The sequence below is a fragment of the Canis lupus genome, chromosome 34 (assembly GCF_011100685.1).
Source record: "Canis lupus familiaris isolate Mischka breed German Shepherd chromosome 34, alternate assembly UU_Cfam_GSD_1.0, whole genome shotgun sequence".
Classification (NCBI taxonomy): domain Eukaryota; kingdom Metazoa; phylum Chordata; class Mammalia; order Carnivora; family Canidae; genus Canis; species Canis lupus.
In genome coordinates this window covers 19662302-19686294 of record NC_049255.1, presented here as the reverse complement: position 1 = coordinate 19686294, position 23993 = coordinate 19662302, and the positions used below count along the sequence as shown (strand labels likewise).

The window sequence follows — 23993 nt, the reverse complement described above, 5'->3', positions numbered from 1 at the left end:
AACAAGCTGATGGTTATCAGAGGGGAGATGGGGGAAATAGGTGGAGGGGATTAAGAGTACACTTATGGTATTGAGCCCTGAGTAATGTAGAGAACTGTTGAATCACTATAAACCTGAAACTAATAATACTATGTTAACAGTAGTGGAAGTAAAATTTTTAAAAAATTTAAAATTAAAAAATAAAAATAGCAACCCTAGTATTTTTGCTCAGTGCTACACAATTCGCAGTTAAAGTATCTGCGATCAGGATTTAAACTCAGAGCTTAACCATGGTTAAAGCCTAAGTGCCTACATCCAGCAGTGGGGGAAGGAGGAAGTAAACAGGCGGGAGCCCTAGGGGCACAGAATGACCTACATATCCAGGTCTGGCTCCAAATTCTTGCTTGGATCCAGCTCATACTGCATCCTCAGGAGCAGCCGTCAGGCAGGAGCTCTGGCCAGCAAGATGCCCCTGGCATCACAGTAAGGAAATAAAGTTTGCCTTGTACTTCCTCCTGCCTCTGCTTCTGCTCCTCTCCTGAGTAGCGCCCCCATTCCTCTTCCTTTTGGGACCCTTCAGAATCCCTACTCTTGCTCCAGGTCTACACCCACCCAGCCCTAAGGAGCTCCGCTCTTGGGAGGCAGGCTGGGTGTAGAGTTTGAGAGGCTGGCCTGAGGAACAGGGCAGGCTATGCTTGACTCCATGACTTCGAGGTTTTGTAATGTCTCTTCACCCCTGGGAGACCCTCTCTCTGCTGCAGGGCTCATCTGCAATAGTGCTCTCAGCACAGTACCTGGCTCATCTGTCAATCAATAGCACCTGAGACCTTGTACTTAAAGTGGAGCCACCTGCGACTCACACTTTAGCACGTAATTCATTAATGAGCCCCCATTCATTTGCTCGCACAAATATGCACCAAGTACAGGTGAGAGATAAACGGTCCAGCCCCAGCCCCTTCGGCCCTTAGAGGAAGAGAAAGACCCATAAAATGGTGGGTGTAAACCCGTGTAAGGCATTCAGAACTAAAGGCTAGGCTGGTACCAACTCCACTAGAGCAAGTCAGGAAAGGTAACATGCCTCCTGGGTTCCGAAGGGTGAATAGGAGTTTAACAGGCAGAAAAAGGCATACTTAACAGTAGCCCAAAGGTTTAGCCATGAAATAGGGCCCATAGTAGCCAGAGAATGGTGAGAAGTTATGAGAGGTGAGGGTATGAGGGCTGCAGTGATGGGAAATGAGATTCAACAGGATTATCTGCTCCAGACAAGTATTTCTAAGTCTCAATTCATCCTGCAAGAAACTGGGACTGGTGGAGGTTTTCTAAGCACGTGATATTATTTTCTTTAAATTTAGTGTTGAGCTCCTGCCACTAAAAAGGGCTTTGATGGGGTGTGAAGAGAAGCCATTTCCACTGATAGAGAAAGTGCCAGAGACCATCTTTTATCACCCCCGGCCTGTCCTTCAGTCCCACCAACCGCTGACCCAGCAGATCCCAAACTCCAGTCAGGTCCCCCCAGGAACACTCAGCTCCAGAAATCAGATTTCCATGTTTGCAGAGCGATGGGAGGAGAGGAGGGTAAGAGACCCAGCGGGGACGGGCTGCAGGTGTAACGCAGGTGCGCCGGGAAGATGTCCTTCCGTGTGTGGTGGCCCTCGGCCTCCTGAAAGGAGCGCGACAGACCAGCCGCCACCCCGTCCTGCCTGCGTGGCCTCCCGTCCTTCCCTTGAGCTCTCTGAGGCTGTTTGCTCATCCAGTAAGTGGAGATCAGCCCCGCTTCGAGAACATTCTGAGGGTCTGTCTCCAGGGGCCAGCACAGCATCCTCTGTGAGCAACGAGGGACCCTCCGGACATTACTACGCTGAGTAACAGCCCCGCATTACCTTGTGGAGGAGGGGGACGGGGACGGGGGCGCAGGATGGGGCCAGGCTGCGCCAGTTCCTAGAGGCCGACCGTCCTCCCGGCTGCTTCCCGGCCTCCTGGGCCACTGGCTGCTTCTTTGCCACCTGAGCCGGGGCCCTGGAGAGCTGTGGGCTTGCAGCCGGGGGCTCACGGGCTCACATGACAACCTGGCAGGGCGCAGCTGTTCCTGGCACCGACCTGAATAATACAGGCCTTTTTCCGCAAACTCTGGCAAACAGTCTGAAGTGACAGGTGAAAACACTGGGCCCCAACTCTCACCCTCACTGGGGCTGAGGGCAGAAGAGGCCAAAATACCTCGCCTCTATCTGGGAAGTGAATCAGAGCTCGGTGGCCCGGTGGCAGCTGAAGGAAACTAGGGGTGATAGATGCCAAGAGAGGGAGGGGACCCGGGGAGGGGGAGGCGGGGTCGTCAAGCTCCACGCAGGACAAACCGCCCCTACTGCCCCAGGGCCGCCTCACTGGAAGGTTTCAGAACCCCAGGGGCACAGAGGAGGGGGCCCTGTGACCTGCTGGCTGGGGAGGGAATGGGGCCATGGATTTCATCTCCACAGTTGCCAGAAATCACTGCGACCACCACAGGAGCCCCCCCCCCCTTTATTTTTTAAGATTTTACTTATTTACTCATGAGAGACAGAGGCAGGAACCCTTATGAAGAGCCAGCCCTCACCCCTCCAGAGCAGGGGACAAGTGGGTGGGCTTAACGGGATTTCATCTCCTTTGTACTCTGGCAGCACCAAACTCGGTGCCTGGTAGCCAGGCACAGTCAGTCTAGAAAACAGAATAAAGGGCAGCCCGGGTGGCTCAGGTTTAGCCTCGCCTCCAGCCCAGGGCCTGATCCTGGAGACCCGGGATCGAGTCCCACGTCGGGCTCCCTGCGTGGAGCCTGCTTCTCCCTCTGCCTGTGTGTGTGTGTGTGTGTGTGTGTGTGTGTGTCTCATGAATAAATGAATAAAATCTTAAAAAAGAAAACTGAGTAAAGCTGTGGTTGGAGGAAGAACACAGGCTTTGGACACAGGAGCACCTGTCAGCAACTCTGCAGACTTAAGCAAGAGCTTGTTCCTCTGAGCCTCAGTCTCCTCATCAGGTAAATGGGATGATGACATGGACCTGGAAAGGTTCTTGTAAGAGTTAAAATGATGAATGTGAAAGCCCCTAAAATAGTGCTTGGTAGGTAGCAGGCACTCAATAAATGGACTTCTCAGACTGCGGTCTTCAGATATCTTAAGACCTTCAGTATCAACTGTTTCTAATTCTTCTGGAAGGGGGGATAATAAAAAGAAGCTATAAAACTGAAGATGATGAACCAAAGGAAAGTACAGGGATACCTCTAGGGTCACACCTGTGGTCTCAGAACTGTGTGTGTTGGGGATTGGAGTTGATTGGTGTTCTTCAAACCGTGCTCCAGGAACCCTAAAGAGTCCGTGGAGCCCGAGGGGCTGTCTTAGAGTGGGGAGAGAGAGACACGTGGACTCGTGTGGCTTCGGGAAACTTCCCACAGAAGGCTTCCTTCTGAAGAAACAGTTCCACACTCCATCTTGAGCCTGTTGAAAGTCACTGCTTTGTCCAAGGTCACCAGTGTCCTAAAGACCAGTTTTCTCCAGGCTCCTAACCCAGGACTAGGGTAAGGCAACAGAGGCACCTGGAGTGCAATACTTAAGGAAGCCCACCCCCCTCGGGGTCATGTGAGGACAGGGTTGGCATCCAAGTGGGAATGCCTCCTGAAATTCAGCACCTGAGGCACCTGCCTTGCCTGGCTGCTACCAGCCCTCAGTCCCCTTCTTGGGTATGTGGCACTTCTCTCTCTGGAAATCTCTCACCATTACCTTCTACAGCACTGCCTTCTGTGGGTAGTGATCTGCTTTCTGGCTCCTCTCCTTCTTGGGCAAGAAGAATGGGCACTGGAGGGGAGAAAAGGAGCGTGGGAGGCAAGGAGAGGACACACTGTGGGGAGGGGCTGTTGAGTCTGGTTGTGAACAAGCTGAGTGTGAGGGGTTCGCTGAGGTGCAAGAGGCGGGTGGGCAGGGTAAGTCTGGCCCCCAAGAGAAGCTGGAACAGAGAGATTTCTCTCACCTGAGAGAATCTTCTCTCCCATCTACTTCTCCCTTCCTCACCTCACTGACCCACCCAAGGTCAGGCCCACACCACCTGATCTTAGAGCCCTGAAGGAGCCTCCTGAACCATACCTGCCTCCCATCTTTCTCCACATCTCCACAAGCAAGACTATGCCCCAAGTCCAGCTCTGGACAATTATGCCCCCATCCCCTTGGAGACAAAAATGGCATCTTCCATGTTCACTAAGTCCTCACCCCCACCCCACCCTCAGGCCGCCAAGCAACACCCCACCATATGCAAATGCACCCTTAAATTGTAGGTGACCTAATGCACCATGACTCCCTGAATTCACCTGAGCCTCCTGTCCTGACTTTGCTCCTGCTCCTATCTTCCTCCAGGCACTCTCGCCGCTCACCCTAATTCCACCTGTGGAATCTTTGCACAGTAAACAACACGCCCACTCTCCTCTCTTTGCAGGTCCTGCATCCAGGTTTGCCAAAGCCCAGAGCTGTTTGCAGATATTGGAGAGTACACTTTCCTCTTTCTGCTCGGCCAGTATTTTCAAAATGTCAATATTGCAAAAGCAAGCAAGGCCCTTGCCTTGTCCTCAGTGAAGAGCCACTGGGTGGAAAGCAAACACCTGGCCTGCCCTGAGACCCATGGCTGCAGGCAGGCTACACTGAACAGCGGGTCTTCAGTAGGAAGCTTGTCGACCACAGAGAAACCGCCCTATCCACTGTTTCTCTATTCTATTCCCCCTTTGCACCTAGCCCGGCTGTGGGCTCCAGCGGGCACTTGGTAAATACTCAGTGAATTAATTAACGAGATCTGCGGGAAGCACAGAACTAAGTCCAGAAAATATAATTATGGAGCGATTTCCATACAAAAATAATTTTCTTGCCTTATCCATGTGAAGATGAACAACCCCTCCAATGATGAAAATGCTCTAAAACTGGATTGTAAATAAGTAAATAAATAAATAAAAATTTAAAAATTAAAAAAATAAAATAAAACTGGATTGTGGTGATGGTTGCACAACTTTTACTAAAAGTCACTGAATTTACACACAAAGGAAGTTCATGAAATCTAAATTATACTTCAGTAAAGTTGTTTCAAAAAAGTCTGTGAGATTTGATGGTGGCAAACTATGCTCCGCTGAGTAATAAGCTGAGTCACAAGCACACTTAACAACAAAAACGCAACCAGGCCCTGTAAGGTGTGGCTCTGAGCTCAGCCTTAGCTCCCATGGGTCAGGATCAGCTGTCAACGGTGGGGTCTGGGGAACCTCCCAGAACAGTTGTGGTTTGTTGGGGTGGAGAGAACACCAGGGTGGCCAGGCTTCAGGTCAGTCTACAGTCAGGACACAGGGTCAAGTGAACTGATCCTACAGAACATTCTATGTGGGCTCCTCCGGTGGATTAGGCCTAAAGAATCTGACCCAGATCAGAATCACTCCCCCGAGGAAGTGTCCTCCGGCTCGCACAGTACCAGTGAACTTCCTCCACAGCAATCCCACAGGTCATGATGTCACACTCAGCTGTGCTATTATTTAATTAACATTTGTCTCTCTCTGTAGACCATATGCTACATGAGGTCAAGGATCTGGCTCGTAGGCTCCCAGGGCCTATTACAGAAGCAAGCGTATGGTAGAGGGTCATTTAGAAGTTAACTGAATGCTGAACGAGTGGATGGACACTCTTCACCTAGTGAATCAGGACAAGGGACACAAACCCATTTTCTTTCAGGGCAGCACTGCCATGCAGCTGATATTTAAGACTGGGAAGGGCCCCATGGAGAGGAGAAGAGGGGACCAATGTTCCCTAGGGCAATGCACCACACTGTCCCCACTTCAACTCACCACAATCTAGACACCAGATATGGTTATTGCCCTGTCAATAGGTAGAAATGGGGGTTTTACAACCAGAATCCAGATCTGTCAGGCCAGGAAGGCCAAGTCACCTCTGGGGTGGGGAGTGCCCCTTTGGTGCAACCTCGAGGTTATTACTGCACAGGCAGGTGGCTGTGAGTCTGAGGGCCAATGAGGTTGCTACTTTTCCCAAGGTCGGGGCCTCTGCCCACAGTGTGCGTGAGCCAGTCCTGGGTGCACAGCAGGCTCATGGTACAGAATCATGTATTCACGAGACTGAGGTGCAGAGCCCGAGCCTCAGTCAGGCCTGGACAACGGCCCATGCCCAGTGCAGGCCTCCAAGGAACTCCCCTTTCTCCTGAGAAAGCACTTCCCATCTATTCTGTTTTCCACTGCCATCATGAAGTGCTGACGAGCCCCAGAGAACACCCATGCCATGCCCTCCCCCTCCCACTTGCTGCCAAAGGGAGAGCCTGAGGCCAGGCGTATACTGCACAAGGCGCACCCGTCCTCGCGGAGGGATAGTATAGCACACTGACGTTGGGGATGGACTTGGTGTCAGACCATCTGGGCTCAAGTCCCAACTTACTCACAGCTTACTAGCTATAAGACCTCCCAGACCCTAGTCTCCTCACGTGTCAAGTGGAGTATTAACAGTATTGACAACTCTTTGGGTTGTTGTGGGCATCAAATGAGTTAATACATATAAAGCACGTAGTACCTGGTACATAATAAATGCTATCGAACTGTTAGCTGCCATGATGATTTTTCCCAGCACATTAAAGCTGCCTCTCTATAAGTGAAAGAACAGAAGATGCTGAGCACAAGGAAGGCCTGAGGCCATGACAGATTCCCTTGGCATTTCAGGCCTCCAAACACTGAGAAAATAGCCATCCTGGCCTAACTCCAGAGGCTTCTTTATCTCAGCTGCCAGTAAGTACAGATGTTGGCATACTGGCACCAGGGAGGGACAGGGTGGAGAGAGAGAACTTACCTCACGGCACAGTAATAAAAAAAAATAATAATTAAAAAAATCAACACTCACAGGTTGTTTGCTCAAAGAAAAAAAAACCTCCCTGGAAAAATACACAGCTCTAAAAAATATCACTTTCCTGGAGACACTCAGAACAATGAAAAAGGATCTCCTGTAAGTGCCTAACTGGGTCAAAGGACAGAGAAGTGAGACAGAAATGAGTGAGACAGCTTCAAAAGCTGCTTCAGGACAGCTCCAGAAATGTGGGAGGGGGTGATGAGCATTAGGTCTTCTGGCTTCTCAGATTTAAAAAGTTCGGGCTGAGGTCTAGATTCATATGGCCAGACCCAAAGGAGCAGAAAGGGTAAGAGCCACACACCTAGCCATCAGAGAAATGCAAATTAAGGCCATAATGAGGGGTGCCTGGGTCAGTGGTTGAGCATCTGCCTTTGGCTCAATGCATGATCCCGGGGTCCTGGGATCGAGTCCTGCATCAGGCTCCACACAGGGAGCCTACTTCTTCCTCTGCCTATGTCTCTGCCTCTCATGAATAAAATCTTAAAAAAAAAAAAAAAAAAAGACCATAATGAGACACCACTGCCTGCCAATCAGATGAGCTAACATAAAACTATGACCCTACCCAATGCTGGCAAGGGAGTGGATCTCTCCCACACTTCTGGTAGGAATGTTAAATGGTACAGGCACTCTAAAAAACAGTTTGGCGGTTTCTTAAAAAATTAAAAATATGCTTGCCACACAACTCAGCAATTGCGCAGCTCGGCATTTATCCCGGAAAAACAAAAATGTACGTCTACACAAAAACCTGTACAAAATTGTTCATAGCAGCTTTATTTGTAAGAGTCAAAAACTGGAAACACGCAAAACACCCTTCAAAAGGTCAATGGCGAAACTGGTGTACCCGTATCATGAAATACCACGCAGCAACAAAACTATCTCTCTATTTATTTATTTTATCTATTAACAGAGGTTTGGGTTGTCCCCAGTTTTTAGCTATTAAAATAAAGCTGAAAACAAAATAAAACAAAACAAACAAACAAAAAGCTGATTTAAGCATTTGTGAACATTTTTTTTGTGAGGACCTATGAATTCTTTTTCCTGCATCATCACCTAAGAGTGCAATGGCTGGGTCTTATGGTAGGCGTATGTTTAGCATTTTAAGAAGCTTGCCAAATTGTTTTCTAGAGTTGTTGTATCATTTTACATTGTCCCCAGCACTACATGAGAGTTCTGGTTGCCCCAGTTCCTTGCCAACACTTGGTATAGTCGGTCTTTTACATTTTAGCTATTTTAATAGGTATGTGGTGGTATCTTGTGGTTTTATTTGAATTTCCTTAAAGGCTCACGTAAAAAAAAAAAAAAAAAAAGATTTGTTTGTCTTCTTATGATTAAGCGGGTATTTTTTTATATATTCTATAAATAAGTCCTTTATCGGAGAGGTTTGAAAATATATTTTCCGATTCGGAGGCTTGCATGTGGTGAGAGATAATAGCACGTAAACTAATCATTACAATTCAGCTGAGCAAGTATATATATAGGGAAATACAAGGAAAGATCAGTAATCTTTTTTTTTTTAAAGATTTATTTATTTTTTAGAGAGAGTATGAGAGAGAGCACATGTGTGAGCAAGTATAGAGGGAGGGGCAGAGGGAAGAGAGAATCCCAAGCAGACTCTGTACCTGGAGCTAGATGTGGGGCTCAGTCTCACCATGGCCAGATCACCACCTGAGCCAAAACTGTGAGTTGGATGCCCAACCAACTACACCACCCGGGTGCCCTGAAAGGTCAGTAATCTTAGGTCAGGATGTCAGGGAAACTTCTAGGTGGTGAAGGTATGTGAATTGAGTTGTAAAGGAAATTTAAAGTTAGTTTGGGGCAGCCTGGGTGGCTCAGCGGTTTAGTGCTGCCTTCGGCCCAGGGCCTGATCCTGGGGACCAGGGATCGAGTCCCAAGTTGGGCTCCCTGCATGGAGCCTGCTTTTCCCTCTGCCTGTGTCTCTGCCCGCCGCCCCTCTCTGTGTGTCTCTCATGAATAAATAAATAAAAATCTTTAAAAAAAAGAAAGAAAAAATAAGGGGGACCATTCAATAGGCACCTATTTTGTGGGAAGAGCATCATATAAATAATTATTAGTCTTCACTCGGAGTAGAGGTTATTTAGCCCATTTTACATATGAGGAAAGGCCAGGTAGTCGTGCAACTATGATCAAGCAAGGCTCAAACCCGCTTTAAATGTTCTCAAAGCTGGGGCACTTTCCTCTGTATTGTGAGGTCTTACGACAATGGTGAACGTCCAGGAAGAAGCCGGAAGGAATGATACCCCTTGGCGTCAACAGACCTCTAAGAAGGATGTGAACAGAGGAGAAGGATGGGCTGGCATCACTGAGATGCCAGGGGATGTGTGGCATCAGTGAGACGACACCCTCTCCCTTCTGGGTTGCCATGGCCACAAACTCCTCTGACAGCCAAACCCAGCCCATCACAGGCTTTGGGCCAGATAGGCCAAGGCAGGAAGTGGGCTGTACCTGGCTCTGGGAACATTCTTCCCTGGCGTGGGGGGAAGGACCTTGGCCAGACATTCAGAAGAGATTCCAGGTCCACTGGTGTCATAGACAAGGCCCTTCCCCTTTCTGAGCCTCCATTTCCTCAGATGGAAGATGTGAAAGCCAACCAAGCAGCTTTCCAAGGACCTCTTTCAGCCGGGACTCACATTCCAAATGCTCAGCTGAAATGAGCTTTTCCTCCTTCTGAAGCTGATGGGTGCCAGAGAGGAAAAGGATTCTTGATTATCTACAAAACCATACAGCCCACTACCCCCGCCAGCCCCAGCTCCACAGGCAGAGGCACCTGCCCCACTTAGCAGTGCCTGCCCAAATCTCTCCCTCTGCCACTCTGTCTCCTCCCCTCAGCCCCACCCCTCTGCAAGAATCTTCCAAAGACCCCAACCCAGCCTTCGCTGATTTGCTCCCTAGTTATCAGGGTAAGCACTGAAAATTCTGTTTCTCAGGGCTCTGGGAGCTTTGGGACACACAGACAGTTTCCCCCATTAGAATTATTGGAGATGATGTATGGTTATGGGCTAATATATGTCATACACAGTCTCAATACTGGAGCGCACCTCCCCTTGTCCCTTGGCATACCTGTATGCTCAAGATCAAGCCAGGATTTCTTGCCCGAACATGCCAGGTTATGTGGCTGGGTACACAGCATCTGTGAAACTGAATTAAATCCCTCTTGCCAGAGGAACAATCACGAAAACCAAACAGGTCCATCTCGGTATCCCCCTGACAAGAACGCCGAGAGTCCAGAGGCTGAGGCTTCTGCTTCCAGATGACTCAGAGACCAGGGGCTAGCAGCACCCCAACTCACTACCCCCAGGTGTCACGCGAGTGAGGGGACTATGCTAAAGAACTTATGGATGCTCCCGGCTCTGACACTATCTTACTGTAGAGTGAAGAGTCCTTGGTATCTGAAAGGAACAATGTGGCCTTTTGTGAAGCTCCAAGCACTACAGCTGCCACTGTTCACAGAGCTGCAGAGATAGAATGAGGTACCCCGAGGGAAGGGACCCTGCTGGCTGGAACTGCATTTGGGAACTCCCACCCGTGTAGGCGGTACTTGCTGTGAAGAGCACCCACTACCTCTGAGAAGCCAAGGAGTCACAGCCAGGCTCCGTTTACAGCTCTGTTGCCTGTGGGCTGTCCAATCTTGGACAAGTCTCTTTACCTCTGTGAGAGACCCCACTTCCACATCTGCCTCGTTAAGAATAGAAAAACCTACCCCGTTAGGCCTTTGCAGAGTTCAAGGAGGTCCTGCAAACAGAGCACAAAGCACAGGCCTAGAGCCATCACTGAGTCTTCCCTACCCTTCCCTGCCCTTCCTTATACACACACCTAAAAGTCTTCAGAATTAGATCTGTCCAGCTGGTTTCACCGACCTGGAAGACTGAAGCCCCGATGAGGAAGGGGTCTTAACTGCAAGCAGGCCCGGGGACCAGGGCACTGGAGCTGTGGCGGCAGCTACTGGGGGAGCGTGGAGGCGGGGCCAGCCCCTGAGACCATCCACCAGGTCCCTGGGCCAGTCACATAAAGGGCTCCAGGATCCTGAGGCTTCCTGAGCAGTGCCCCATCCCACCAGCCTCATTCTTTGCCTCCCCGGGAGCATGTGCTTATTATCCCCTCAGCCACAGTTGTCACCAGTGGTGTGACCTGGCTTAAAATGAGGGTGTGGGACCAAATGGCCTCCCTCCCACCTTTATCACCTTCTGAACTACACTTCTACAAAGTGAGGGGGTGCTGAACTGATGATGCCCCACCTTCTCCCCATCCCCCTCTCCAGGATACAAAAAGGAGGGAGGGGTAGGGAACCCAAAGGTTCTGAAAGTGGAGGGGGAAGGGCAGAGGCTGGGGTTCCATTATGCTAATTTAATTAGCTCTAATCTGCCCACAGCAGGGCCTTGAAGAAAGAGGCTTTTGTTTAAATTTCACATTTGGCAGGAAGTGCTCCTTCCCTCTCCACCCCCCACACCCCCCAGGAGAGTTCCAGAGTCAAAAGCTCCCATTTCAGTCCTGGCTCTCCCATCTAGCAGCGCCCGGGCTTCCTTTTCACACTTCTCTGACCGACTCCTCGATTTTTCCAGGAAGGAAACATGCCCCAGATGTCTGTCAGGAAAAGGAGAGTTTTTCTCTGCCCTTATAAAAGGGTGTCAGTAATTCACAGATTTCCCAAGAAGCGAGCGCCAAGGCGGGAAGGGCCAGCCGACCGTCTCCACTGACAAGCCTGGGGTTTACCCATCTACCAAGTCCACCCCCCCCAAACCCCGCGGGCAGGGAGCCTCACAACCGTCTTACTGGATAAGAACAGAGGTCTCACTCCTTTGGCCACTTGGCTAATGCTGCCTGAGCCCCTGCTCCTCACAGAGGGAGAGGGGTGCGCAGGGGAAGCCACTTGCTTCAAGTGTCCCGGCCTGTCCCTGTCGGTGGCAGAGCGAGCTGGCAACTTGAATCTCCCAAACCAAAGGCCCTGTTTGTAGCCCTGGCTAATTGCCCATGCTGTAAACTTCCCCACCGTGGCCAATTTCCGGCTGTCAACAATTTTTAACAAGCAGCTCGCAAAATTCCTGGAGATTACAAAATCTGCTCTCTGAAAGCCCGCAGACTAGAAGCCAATTCTCCTGGCTCCTGGTTGGGGGGTTTTCCTGCCTCACCTCTCTACCTCCAGGCAGGAGGACGTTGACCTGCTAACTGGGGGCTGACTGAGGAACCTTAATGAAACCCACCCAGAAGGATTGTTAACAGGGGTTGCATTTCAGGCAGGTTTTATTTTCTTCCATGTCAGTATTTTTCCAAATATCCTGGAGCACATATTACCTTTACAATCAGAACATATCTAGGTAATGAGTCATTTTTTTAGGGAGCTTAGTGGAATGCTTTGCAATCACGGCCCTCTCCCCCCCGCCCCCACATAATTTCTGTCCGCCTGTCTCCCTTGGGTGTGAGAGAGAGTCTCCAAGGAACTCAACTTCCCCCGCAGGACAGAGCAGGTGTTCACCTGAACCTGGTGCAGTCTGATGTGGAGGTTAAATTCAACCCCTTTGCAGTTCAAATTTCACAAGCGGCTGAGAAAACACAACTCCCTGTTAAGATTCCAAAAGTCGCACTCTGAAAAATCAAAGCCTCCTTGGCCATCAAATGGCCAAAGGTGGAAGCAGATGGTTTGTACCAGAAACAACTGCTCCTTCTCCCTTGAGCCTTTAGAGGAAGAGGTTTCCATGGATGAGAGGGCGTTTTCTGCCCTCTTGGTCCCCGAGCTGGCATTCGGGCGGTCTTACCTCAGGGCTGGGACAGAGGCCTGGCGCCAGGGCTTGGGCACGCTCAAGGAGGCCAGTTCATCTCAGCTGGGCTCCAGGACTTCACTGCTTATCTCGGGGCTGCTCGCTGCAGAGCTCTGCACAGCTGGCTCTACCTCGCCTGCAGAGATGGAAAAAAAAAAAAAAAACAACCACACATACAAACCAGAGTTGCCAACAGAGCCCCAGAAAGCACTCTGTTAATACATGCAAGCGGGTTAGCACCCTGCCTCCTTCCCACTCCCGGCCCTGGTCACTCCTGACACTTCAGGGCCCCCTTCCAGAACGACAGCGCCACCTGAAAGAGCCGGCCCTCTCCCAGGACTCTAGCTGCCCATCTGTTCCCCCAGACCTACCCCTTCTGCCATTTCGGTGCGCTGTAGATGAAGCAAAGCAGACTCTACCACAGTCACCTAATCCTGTGCTACTTGCTGCTATGAGTAAGAAATCCAAGAAAAAGTAAACGAGAGTTCTGGTCTCAAGTTTCGTGTTTAAATAAGGCTATGGAGAGCTGATTTCAGTGAACAAACACATCACACTCGCTCAGTCTCCCTTTGACCTACGGTGTATTGTTTGTAATGTTACAAATGTGAATTCAATCCCTAATTTATTTTGGGAGCATTTTTAACGGAAACTGAATTTCCAACCCATATATTGTTATGGCTGTCTGGGTGGACAGCATTTGTTTTTAAAGTAACTGTTTTTTCCAAGTGTCAAAGAAATTTATGTTCAATCTAGAAATTTTAGAAAATATAATTAAGTCCACAGAAGGGGCAAAAAATTACCTATTCTTTTCTCCCCCAAGATAACTACAGATAACACACCCTTCCTGGTTTTATTTGGTTATTGGATTTTTTTTTTTTAATTTTTTTTTACAAAGATGCAGTAAAGCAAGGCATGGCTTAGTGCTGGGTCACCAGTGTTGTCCTGCAGTGGCTACATAAATTGCCCCTGTGTGGCCATACCAGAACAGTTACCCCATGGTAACTGGCCATTTCCAATGTTGTTTTTTGTTGTTGTTAATGACAAATAGTCCTTCAAACTAAATCTTTGGGAAAATCCATGGTTATTTCCTTAAGACCCAGCAAGGAATTTCCAAATGTCTCAGTCTTGGCATGCTACCTCCGGAGCCTCTGTGCCCTATCAACTGCTCCCAGCAATGGAGAGAGGTGCTTGGGGTCTCTACCCCTGCTCTCCTCCACCTGGCCCCTCTCTCACCCACACCCTTGCTCACCGCGTGAAACATTTCTCTGCAAATGAGCGTGCAGAGCCAGCCGTCTGGGTTGTCACTTTTTATGTTCACAATCAGCTCAGCCCAAGTCTAAGACCTGATGATTAAATGAGCTTCCCTAGTCAAGCTTGGGGTGCGGTGCACGAGAAGGAGCTGGTTAGGAGGAATAGATAAGACGAGAGCAGTAATGCACAAGTGCGGTGTCCGGGAGGAAGAGACTCTGAGATGCCAAGAGAAACAACAGCCAGGCCAGGAGAGTGCAGACACTGAGACGGAGTGTCACCAGATGAAAGTGAAGAGGGGGTGGAAATGTCAAGGTCTTGCAATGATTCAGGGAGAGCAGAGCAAAGGACAAAGGCATCTGGTGACATGGAAAACGAAAAAATCACTTGAAGCATTTGGGCACTTTGCTGCTATCTATAATTAATAGTGACAAAATACCAGGGGCCAAAGTCACGGTGGGGAGACCGAGGCAGGCTGGAAAGAGATGGCTACTCACAAATGCAGCTGAACTGGTGGCCACCTGGGAGCCTGCCAGCAAGCTGCCTTCCCCCGGAAGCAAGGTGCTCCTGGGTTTGGGGTTCTGGAGCCACTGACTCACTTGCCCCCCTAACAGTGGGGGGAGGCCCCCTCTATCCATCTCTCTCTATCTAGCCTCTCTTTTGCTCCAGGCCAAACCTTCAGTGAGACATAGTTCACCGCATAATCTGTCTAAACAGACTTACTGGATTTCTGTGGCCCTGTGACCCAGGCAAAGACCCTGGGAAGCCAAGCCTTGTGCCCCTTCCCAGCTGACAAGTGCCCCCTGCCACTCCACCCCCTGCACCCTGCACTCCAGCCATAGCAATCTGCAGACTGGTGAGGAAAGGTGGGGTTCCATTTGTGCTTAACAAATCCTTTGGCAGATGGCTTGCAGACCTCCAATTGCTCCAATAGGCAAGTCATCCTACCTGTCTCCCTGCTACCCAACCCGCACTCACACCTGAGCCCTCTCTGATGGACAAAGGGTGGAACTTGCATTTAAAAGCAATTCACCTCAAAAAAATAAAAAATAAAAATAAAAATAAAAATAAAAAAAGCAATTCACCTCAATGAGGGAGCTGGGCTAATTAGATACTCTGTGAATTGCAACTCTGAAGAAAGACTACAGTCAGCTAGTGGTAGACCCAGAGCTTAAAGGGAAGGTAGCCAGGGCTCTAGAAGAGGTGAATGGCTTGTGCAAGATCAAGTGATGGGGGCATGTGGCCCTGCAGGAGAGGAAGCTGCCTCACAAGAAAACAGAGCTGAAGCAGACAGGAAACTGTGCAGCCCCAGAGAGAACAGATGCTTAGTGATATTCTAGAAAGTGCAAAGATCATCGGTACTTCCTCCTTTTTCTTCCTATAAGCATCCCCTGAATCCCTTCCAGAAGCCCTTGAAGAGCTGGGTGTAGACCGGCTCTGGGGTCCCAGATGGCTCCAGCTCACCAAAGTCTTCCAGGGCCTGGTCTGAGAGCAGAGAAGCTCTCCCACCAACACCCAGTGCATGGCTGTGTGGTTAGGCTTTAGTCATCCATTGTGGCTACTCAAAAGACTTTTTTTTTTTAACTTCCTTCTCAAGTTTATGGCTGGATTTTTGCCAGATGAGGCAACCTGATGGGACAGTCTTGGATTGCAAGTACAATTTGTACTTTGCAGAAACATGGGAAATAAAAAATAATAGAGCAATAATAACAGACAGTAGATGTTTCTAGTATATGGTTTTACTATTAAGTGGCCTATCCTTACTCCTCCTGTCACCTTACCAGTGTGATCCATTCAGCTGACCACAGAATCCTCTTGCATTCCCTTGCCCCTAAGTCACCTATATAGACTCATGTGCTTCCTTGCAGTTTTAATATAGCACCCACCGAACTGAAGCCTCCCATAATCTGTGTGTCTTCTGCTCCAATTCCACAAGGGTCACTGGCTTGACATCTAGATTTGGCTTCACTACTTTTCTCCTGAGGGCTAATCAGCCAAAGTTTAACTCCATGCCTTCCTCATGCTTGGGGCCTATTTGCGGCTCCTGCCCTCACTCCTGCCTGCACTATTTTCCCACCTTACAGCCCCTGGCAGCTCCTCAGCTAAGGCTCTCAGTCAGCCCCAGGGGCAGCAGAAGAGGATTCTTTTTTTTTTTTAAAGATTTTATTTATTTACCCATGAGAGACACACAGAGAGAGGCAGAGACATAGGCAGAGGGAGGAGCAGGCTTCCTTCAGGGAGCCTGATGTAGGACTCGATCCCAGGACCCATCATGCCCTGAGCTAAAGGCGAAGCTCAACCACTGAGCCACCCAGGTGCCCACAGAAGATGAATCATCTAAGGAAGAGAGCAGATAAATGAGAGGCTGCCTTGGCCTCATTAACTCCCTCATACCTCATACAGGCATTACCTTCACATATGCAATGTGTGCACACTGACCATAGACCACAGCCAGGAGTTAGAGAGCCCACAAAGAACCAAAGAACCCAAAGAAGTTCATGAAATGAGCCAAGAACATAAGAATTTCAGAGCCCAGCATCTGCTGATACAAGCATCCTCCAAACAAGGGCCATTACTAATGGGCTTGGTGAGAGAATGGGTTAGCTTATCCCAGGGGTAGGGCCCAGGCCCCAGCTCCCTGGCTTAAATGAGCAATCACCATAAGGCACACAGGAGCCGTGGGTAAAAAATAGCCCTGTTAACCCTGCATCCATTATTCCACATTATCTGGAATATGAGTGACTTTTCTGATTGTTTAGATATGGAAGCTAAATTAGCTAAGAGCTCTTATCGATCCTGGTATACAAAACTTTCCAGGATCTAGGTCTCCACAAATTTGCTGAGCTCTACAGTCAGATCAGAAGACACTGTACCCAAAATGCAATAAGAATTTCTGCTAAAATCGGATGACTTCCTGGATTATTTCTGCCTTCCCCTTCCCTCCAAGCTCTTGTTTCTTCTGGACGGTTCATCTGTATGGCCCAGACCCAACATTATAGGGTTCCTGTGCTCGACCAAGGGCTAACCACAATGTTCCTTTGCATATTTTTTTTTATTTAAATGTTTTGGGCAACTACTATGTGCCAGGCACTTAATATACTAAATTATTCATTTATTCCTCACACGATCCTATGAGGCAAGGAGTGTTTTCTCCATTTTCAGACAAGGAAAAGGACTTTAGTAACCAGCCAGGGCCCAAAGCTGACAGATAAATGACAAAGCCGGAATTCTCTACACCGGCCTGCCTCCCCCAGGTCTTCTTCCCCCAGTGTTAGGACAGAGCTCCGCCAAGTGCTCTCAACAAAAGCTGAAATTAAAGATGAGTTCAAAAAAAAATAAAATAAAAAAATAAAGATGAGTTTAACCCTGAATACAAAGGTTCGGACAAGAAAAGAAATGGTGTAAAGAATTTATTTCCAGACAACCAGAAAAAGGAAGCCCTTCTGCCTCGGCCGTATGCACAACACCCAAAATAAGGGAGCTCCTGTTCATTTCTTTGCATTGTTAACATGTTGTTGTAGGCAAACAATCCCTCAGTTTTGACTGTGCCTATGTGAGCTGCCAATCTGGATATGCACAGAGACACATAAGCCCTTCCTACAGTCCGAGCCATACACAGACATGGTTTCAGGCCCTGCCCCCGTCCTACAGACCTCTGATCTCTGCCGCCCAAATGCAAGGACTTTCAGCTCTCTGGTCTAATTCTAGAATGATCTCAGTGTATCTAAATAGCATACTTATATGGCTTTTATTCATTACTTCCTACCACAGAAAATGAGCATTTAGCTTGCTTTTACCACCATCCCACGTCCCTCTTCTACTTCTGCTAACATAGTTAAACCATTTTTTTTTTTTTTTATTAAGTCAACACTAGATGTTACATCCACATAAGTGACGGTTCACAGCCAAGCTCTGTGGTGTGCCACGGTTCATTCCTTTCGTGTATATTCCTTCGTTTTCATTTCTGGAGTCCATTAGTGTCTCTCTTGTTTATTTGCTTAATATGCTATATACCTACCACTAACTCAGCCCTCAACTTTCCAACTTTTCCTTTTTTTTTTTTTTTTTTCTTGGAAGCTCTCCCTTCTGGAATCTTTTGTCCTCCTACTCCAACCTAAGCTGGTTGCTCTCTGGGCTTAAAGAAGACTTCTTTTCTTCTGTCGTTAATTAACTCCTCTAATTTTGAAGGAACATATCTAGAGTAGCTTCCTCAGAAAGGACATACAGGGAATAGAATAATTGAGATTGCTCTTATCTGAAAATGCCATCATTCTTCCCTCACATTTAATTAATAATTTGTTTGAATATAAATTCTCAGTTGGCAATAAATCCCTCTCAGAACTTTAAAGGTATGGTTCCATTGCCTTCTTGCTTCCAGTGCTGCTGTAAAATCAGATTTCCATGTAATCAGTTTAGGATTTTTTTTTTCTCTTGTGTCTTCAAGCTTTGCTTCTGATTTGTGTGGGGTTTTTTACAGTGATGTGCTTTGATGCGTATCTTTTTTCATTCATGGCATTGGGCACTCAAGTGAGTTTTTTCACCTAGAAGCCTATGTTCCTCAGTGCTCAGAATTTTCCTTGTATTATTTCTTTGATAACTCTTCCCATTGTCTCTATTTTCTTTTTCTTTTTGTACATCCTCCTATTCAGATGTTGAACTTCTTAGAATGATCCTTTTTATTTTTCATTGCATAGCCCTTTTATTTCTTTCTTTTTTTCTGGGTTTCTAGTCTTTCTCCAAGATTTTTCCAATTTTATATTCCAAATCTTCTATTGAGTCATTGATTTCTATCATACTTTTAATTTCCAAGGGTTCTTTCTTATTCTTTGAATACCCCTTTTGTTGCACGTTGTCTTTATTTTATTACTGTGCTATCTTGTCTGGCCTCTAGGACACCAGTAATTATAGTTTTTGTGAAGTTTGCTTTTCTTCCCACACTGTCTCTATTTCTTGAGAGTTTCTTTTTATGTGGTGGTCGTTTGTCTCTTGGTTTCTGTGTTTTATGTTTCGAACTTTTCTCAAATATCTGGAGATACTTAGAGGTCTTTTAAAATTTAAAAGTGAGGGGTGTCTGGGTGGCTCAGTGGTTGAGTGTCTGCCTTCAGCTCAGGGCATGATCCTGGGGTCCCGGGATTGAGTCCCACATCAGGCTCTCTGCATGGAGCCTGCTCCTCCCTCTGCCTATATCTCTGCCTCTCTCTCTTTGTCTCTCATGAATAAATAAACTAAATAAATAAAATAAAATTTAAAAGCAAGACAACAAAGGCTGACCAGAAGCTTGACGTACAGGGGCAGAGCTGCTGGACCAGTGGATCTTAGGAGAGGAGGGTTGAGAGTGATCTCCCCATTTTATTTAAAGAACTCCAAATATCAATATCTATAGGCCTTTTCTTTTGGACTGTTAAATTTATGCAGAGTCCCTTCTAATTTCACTACTAGGGAAAAGGGGATCTAACCCTAGCTCCCAGGATTGTAGGAACTGTCAAAAAAAGAAAGCTGGGATGGTCTCACTGTTCAGTATGTTGAATTCTATTCATTCCCTCTGTTTTATTTTATTTTTTTCTATTTAAGTTCAATTTGCCAACATATAGTATAACACCCAGTGCTCATCCCCTCAAGTAGCCTCCTCAGTGCCAGTCACCCAGTCACCTCAACCCCCCAACCTCCTCACCTTCCACAACCCTTTGTTTCCTGGAGTTATGAGTCTCTCATGGTTTGTCTTCCTCTCTAATTTTTTCCACTCAGTTCCCCTCCTTTCCCTTATAATCCCTTTCACTATTTCTTACATTCCACGTATGAGTGAAACTATATAATGTTTGTCCTTCTCTGATTGACTTACTTCACCCAGCATAATACCCTCTAGTTCCATCCACATCAAAGCAAATGGTAGGTATTCATCTCTTCTGATGGCTGAGTAATATTACATTGTACATATATATATAGACCACATCTTCTTTATCCATTCATCTGTCGATGGACACCAAGGCTCCTTCCACAGTTTGGCTATTGGGGACATTGCTGCTATGAACATTGGGGTGCAGGTGTCCCAGCGTTTTACTAAATCAGTATCTTTGGGGTAAGTACCCAGTAGTGCAATTGTTGGGTCGTAGGGCAGGTCTATTTTTAACTTCTTGAGGAACCTCCACACAGTTTTCCAGAATGGCTGCACCAGTTCACATTCCCACCAACAGTGCAAGAAGGTTCCCCTTTCTCCACATCCTCTCCAACATTTGTTGTCTCCTGTCTTGCTAATTTTCACCATTCTCACCGGTGTGAGGGGGTATCTCATCATGGTTTTGATTTGTATTTCCCTGATGGCCAGTGATGCAGAGCATTTTCTCATGTGCCTGTTGGCCATGTGTATGTCTTCTTTGGAGAAATTTCTGTTCATGTCTTCTGCCCATTTCATAATTGGATTTTTGTTTCTCAGGTGTTGAGTTTTAATAAGTCACCCCAAGATTGCTAAAACTCATATGGCAATTCAGCAATGTGGCAGGATACAAAATCAATGCACAGAAATCTATACACTAACAATGAGACTGAAAAAAGAGAAAATAAGGAGTCAATCCCATTTACAATTGCACCCAAAACCGTAAGATACCCAGGAATAAACCTAACCAAAGAGGTAAAGGATCTACACCCGAAAAACTACAGAACACTTCTAAAGAAATTGAGGAAGAGAAAAAAAAGAAATTGAGGAAGACATAAAGAGATGGAAAAACGTTCCATGCTTGTGGATTGGAAGAACAAATATTGTGAAAATGTCAATGCTACCCAGGGCAATTTATACATTCAGTGCAATCCCTATCAAAATACCATGGACTTTCTTGACAGAGTTGGAACAATCTTAAGATTTGTATGGAATCAGAAAAAAAAAAAAAAAAAGAATAGCCAGAGGAATATTGAAAAAGAAAACCAGAGCCAGGGATTGAAAAAGAAAACCAGAGCCGGGGCATCACAATGCCGGATTTCAGGTTGTACTACAAAGCTGTGGTCAAGACAGTGTAGAACTGTCACAAAAACAGACACGTAGACCAATGGGACAGAATAGAGAATCCAGAAATGGGCCCTCAACTCTATGGTCAACTAATATTTGACAAAGCAGGAAAGACTATCCACTGGAAAAAGGACAGTTTCTTCAATAAATGGTGCTGGGAAAATTGGACATCCACATGCAGAAGAATGAAACTAGGCCACTCTCTTGCACCATACACAAAGATAAACTCAAAATGGATGAAAGATCTAAATGTGAGACAGGATTCCATCAAAATCCTAGAGGAGAACACAGGCAACACCCTTTTTGAACTCGGCCACAGTAACTTCTTGCAAGATACATCCATGAAGGCAAGGGAAACAAAAGCAAAAATGAATTATTGGGACTTAATCAAGATAAAACGCTCTGCACAGCAAAAGAAACAGTCAACAAAACTAAAAGACAACCTACAGAATGGGAGAAGATATTTGCAAATGACATATCAGATAAAGGGCTATTAGCCAAGATCATTCCCTCTGTTTTAGAAAGGCATCTCACGCATGCCCTTCTCAGCACGCCTGCTGTGCCTGATCTTAATCAGGTCTTAAAATCGAGTTTGTTCCTGGAAAGATCCCTAAAAGAAGTTTTAGTTACCAGGAAAAGAAAAAAAAAAAAAAAAAAAAACTTGTTTTCCAGGCATAGTTTCAAAGGCCAGACATTTAGGAAAGCATTAACACAGGCTCAGGATCACTTATCAGGGATCGCCGAGGCCTGTTAAGTGTCAGAATTTAGAATACTTCATCTTTTGGAAAAGTGACATGTGGCCCAAACTATATATTGCGTAACACCTGCAGCCAGCTCAAGGCAGCTCTTTCTAATGATACGGATTAATATTTCTGCAGCAGGACAAATGAATGTTTATACTAAGTAGGTTAAAGATTTATAAATAGGCTCATTCTAGTCCAGGACAGGTTTTGCCACCTAGCAGGTTAAAAATAAAACTTGGTTTTCACAGATTTTTGGATTTGGAAATTGCAGATAAGAGATGGTGCATGCATTTTTCCTAGGCACCTCCTACACCTCCAGTCACACTTGGGGCATTTTCACACGGATTTTGTCACTCTGTGGGTCTGCTTGCTTGCAATGAGATGTGGAACAAAATGAGGCAAGTTAGGATGTGGGGGTTGGGGGGAGGCCCGCTTCAACAGAAAGAGTGTCTAGGGGCATAGTCACTTAGAAAGTGTGTGTCCCACTTCTGTGCCAGCAAGCTCTGTGACTCTGAATAAGTTATTTAAGCTCCTTGAACCTCGATTTCCTCATCTATAAATTGAGGTAATTTCAACTAATTCTGAAGTGTTTTTGTGAGGATTAAGGTAAATTCAGCCAACAACTATGTATCGTGCCCACTATTCCTAAGGCATTGCTCTGGGTCCTAGGAAAATAATCATAACAAAAGAGATAAAGTCCCTGCCCTCATAGAAACAACTTCCTAGTGAGAAGAGACATAAAGTAAATAAATCAGATGGCCCTATATGCCACTAAAGACAATAGTCAGGATAAAGGGGAGAGAGCCAGGGGGATGAGGCAGGAGGCTGGGACCAGAATTATCTTATATAAAATGGTCAGAAAGGCCTTTCCAATAAGGTGATGTTTAGTTAGAAACCTGAAGGAAAAGAAGAGGAACATAATGAAAGTGTAAGAAGGAAGGGTGTTCCAACTGAGTGGAACAGCAGTGCAAAGGCTCTGAGTAAAAAAATATATAAATATGTGCTTTATGTTTAAGGGACATGAAGTAACAGAATGAAGTGGCAGAAAATTGTAGAAGCTAAAGTCTGTGAGGACCTGAAGACCAGGTCATGCAGAACCTTGCAGACCCTTCTAAGAACTTTGGCTCTGAGTGAAATGGGAAGCCCTTGTTGGTTTCTGAGCAGAAAAGAAATGAAATGGTACATCTTTTAACATAGTTGATCACTCTAGTTGCTATTTTGAGGAGACCATAGGAGCAGGAATGTAAGTAGAAGACCCAGTGACAAAGCTATTCTAAAAATTAAAAGCAGTGATTGATCTGTCCTGGACTGGTGTGAATTTAGAGGATCGAACAAGTAGTCAGCTCTTTGACTTACTTTGCAAGGACAGTTGACATGATTTGCTGATAGCCTGGATGCAGCATGAGAAAATGAGTCAAGACTGACTCCAGAGTTTGAAGCCCTAGCAACTAGAAAGATGGAAGTTGTCGTCTCCTGAAGTGGGGATGGCAGTTTTGAAGGAAAAAGCAGTTTAGTCTTGGACCGGTCATCACTGTGATGTTTATTCGACACCCAAGGAAACGTGGTGAGTAGATGATTGAATATATGAATATGGCGTGCAGGGAAAGGTCTGCAATGGAGTTCTAACTGGAGGATTGTTGGCATACGAATGGCAGGAGATCACCAGGGAATGAGGAGACAGAGAAGAGGTCAAGTCCAAGGGCTGCTCCCTGAGGTGCTACAAAGTGAACAAGTGAAGATGAGCCAACAAAAGAAACTGAGAAGCCAGTGACAGAAGAGGAGAACCAAAGGGTGTGATAGTCCAGAAGCCAAGAGAAAACACATTTCCAAGGGAAATGGAATAACCAACCATATCGAATGCTGCTGGTAAATCAATATAAGGCCTGAGATTTAACCATTGGAATTGACAACATGGAGGTACTGGTGAACCTGACAGGTGTGGTTTCTGTGGAGCCATGGAGGCAAAGTACTGATTCGCGTGGGCTTAAGTCATGAGAGAAGAGGACTACAGGGAGCAAATGATTCTTTCAAGGAACAAAGAAATGAGGCAGCAGCTGGAGGGGTAGATGAGGTCAGGGGAAGAAGTGCATGTGCATATGCGTGTGGGTGGGTTTCAGTGGGAGAAAAACAACAGCCATAGATCGACAGATGGGGCAGGCAGATGGGAATGGTCCAGCAGAGAGACAGAAACATTGGGAAGAGAAGGGACTATTGCCGGAGTCGTGTCCTTAATTAAGTAAGGGAACAGGATGCAGCACACGAGTGGAGGGGTTGGTCGGAAATAGGAGCAGAAATAATTCATCATCCACAGTAACAGGCAGAAAGTAGAATTAATGGGCATGCATTTGGTGGCAGAAGGGTGTGA

At 46.8% G+C, this 23993-nt stretch overlaps 1 protein-coding gene across 5 annotated transcripts in view; it reads right to left on the bottom strand.

Moving 5' to 3' along the window:
- ST6GAL1 (ST6 beta-galactoside alpha-2,6-sialyltransferase 1) overlaps window positions 1-23993 on the bottom strand; it is a 121261-nt gene that overhangs the window by 78470 nt on the left and 18798 nt on the right. For 4 of the 5 annotated variants that reach the window (XM_038583652.1, XM_038583653.1, XM_038583649.1 and 1 more), the window contains exon 2: window positions 12638-12776. The gene's annotated coding sequence lies outside the window, so the exon portion shown is untranslated. Of the gene's footprint in view, window positions 1-12637; window positions 12777-13011; window positions 13140-23993 lie in introns of those variants that run through there. The other variant, XM_038583651.1, reaches the window with a different exon arrangement.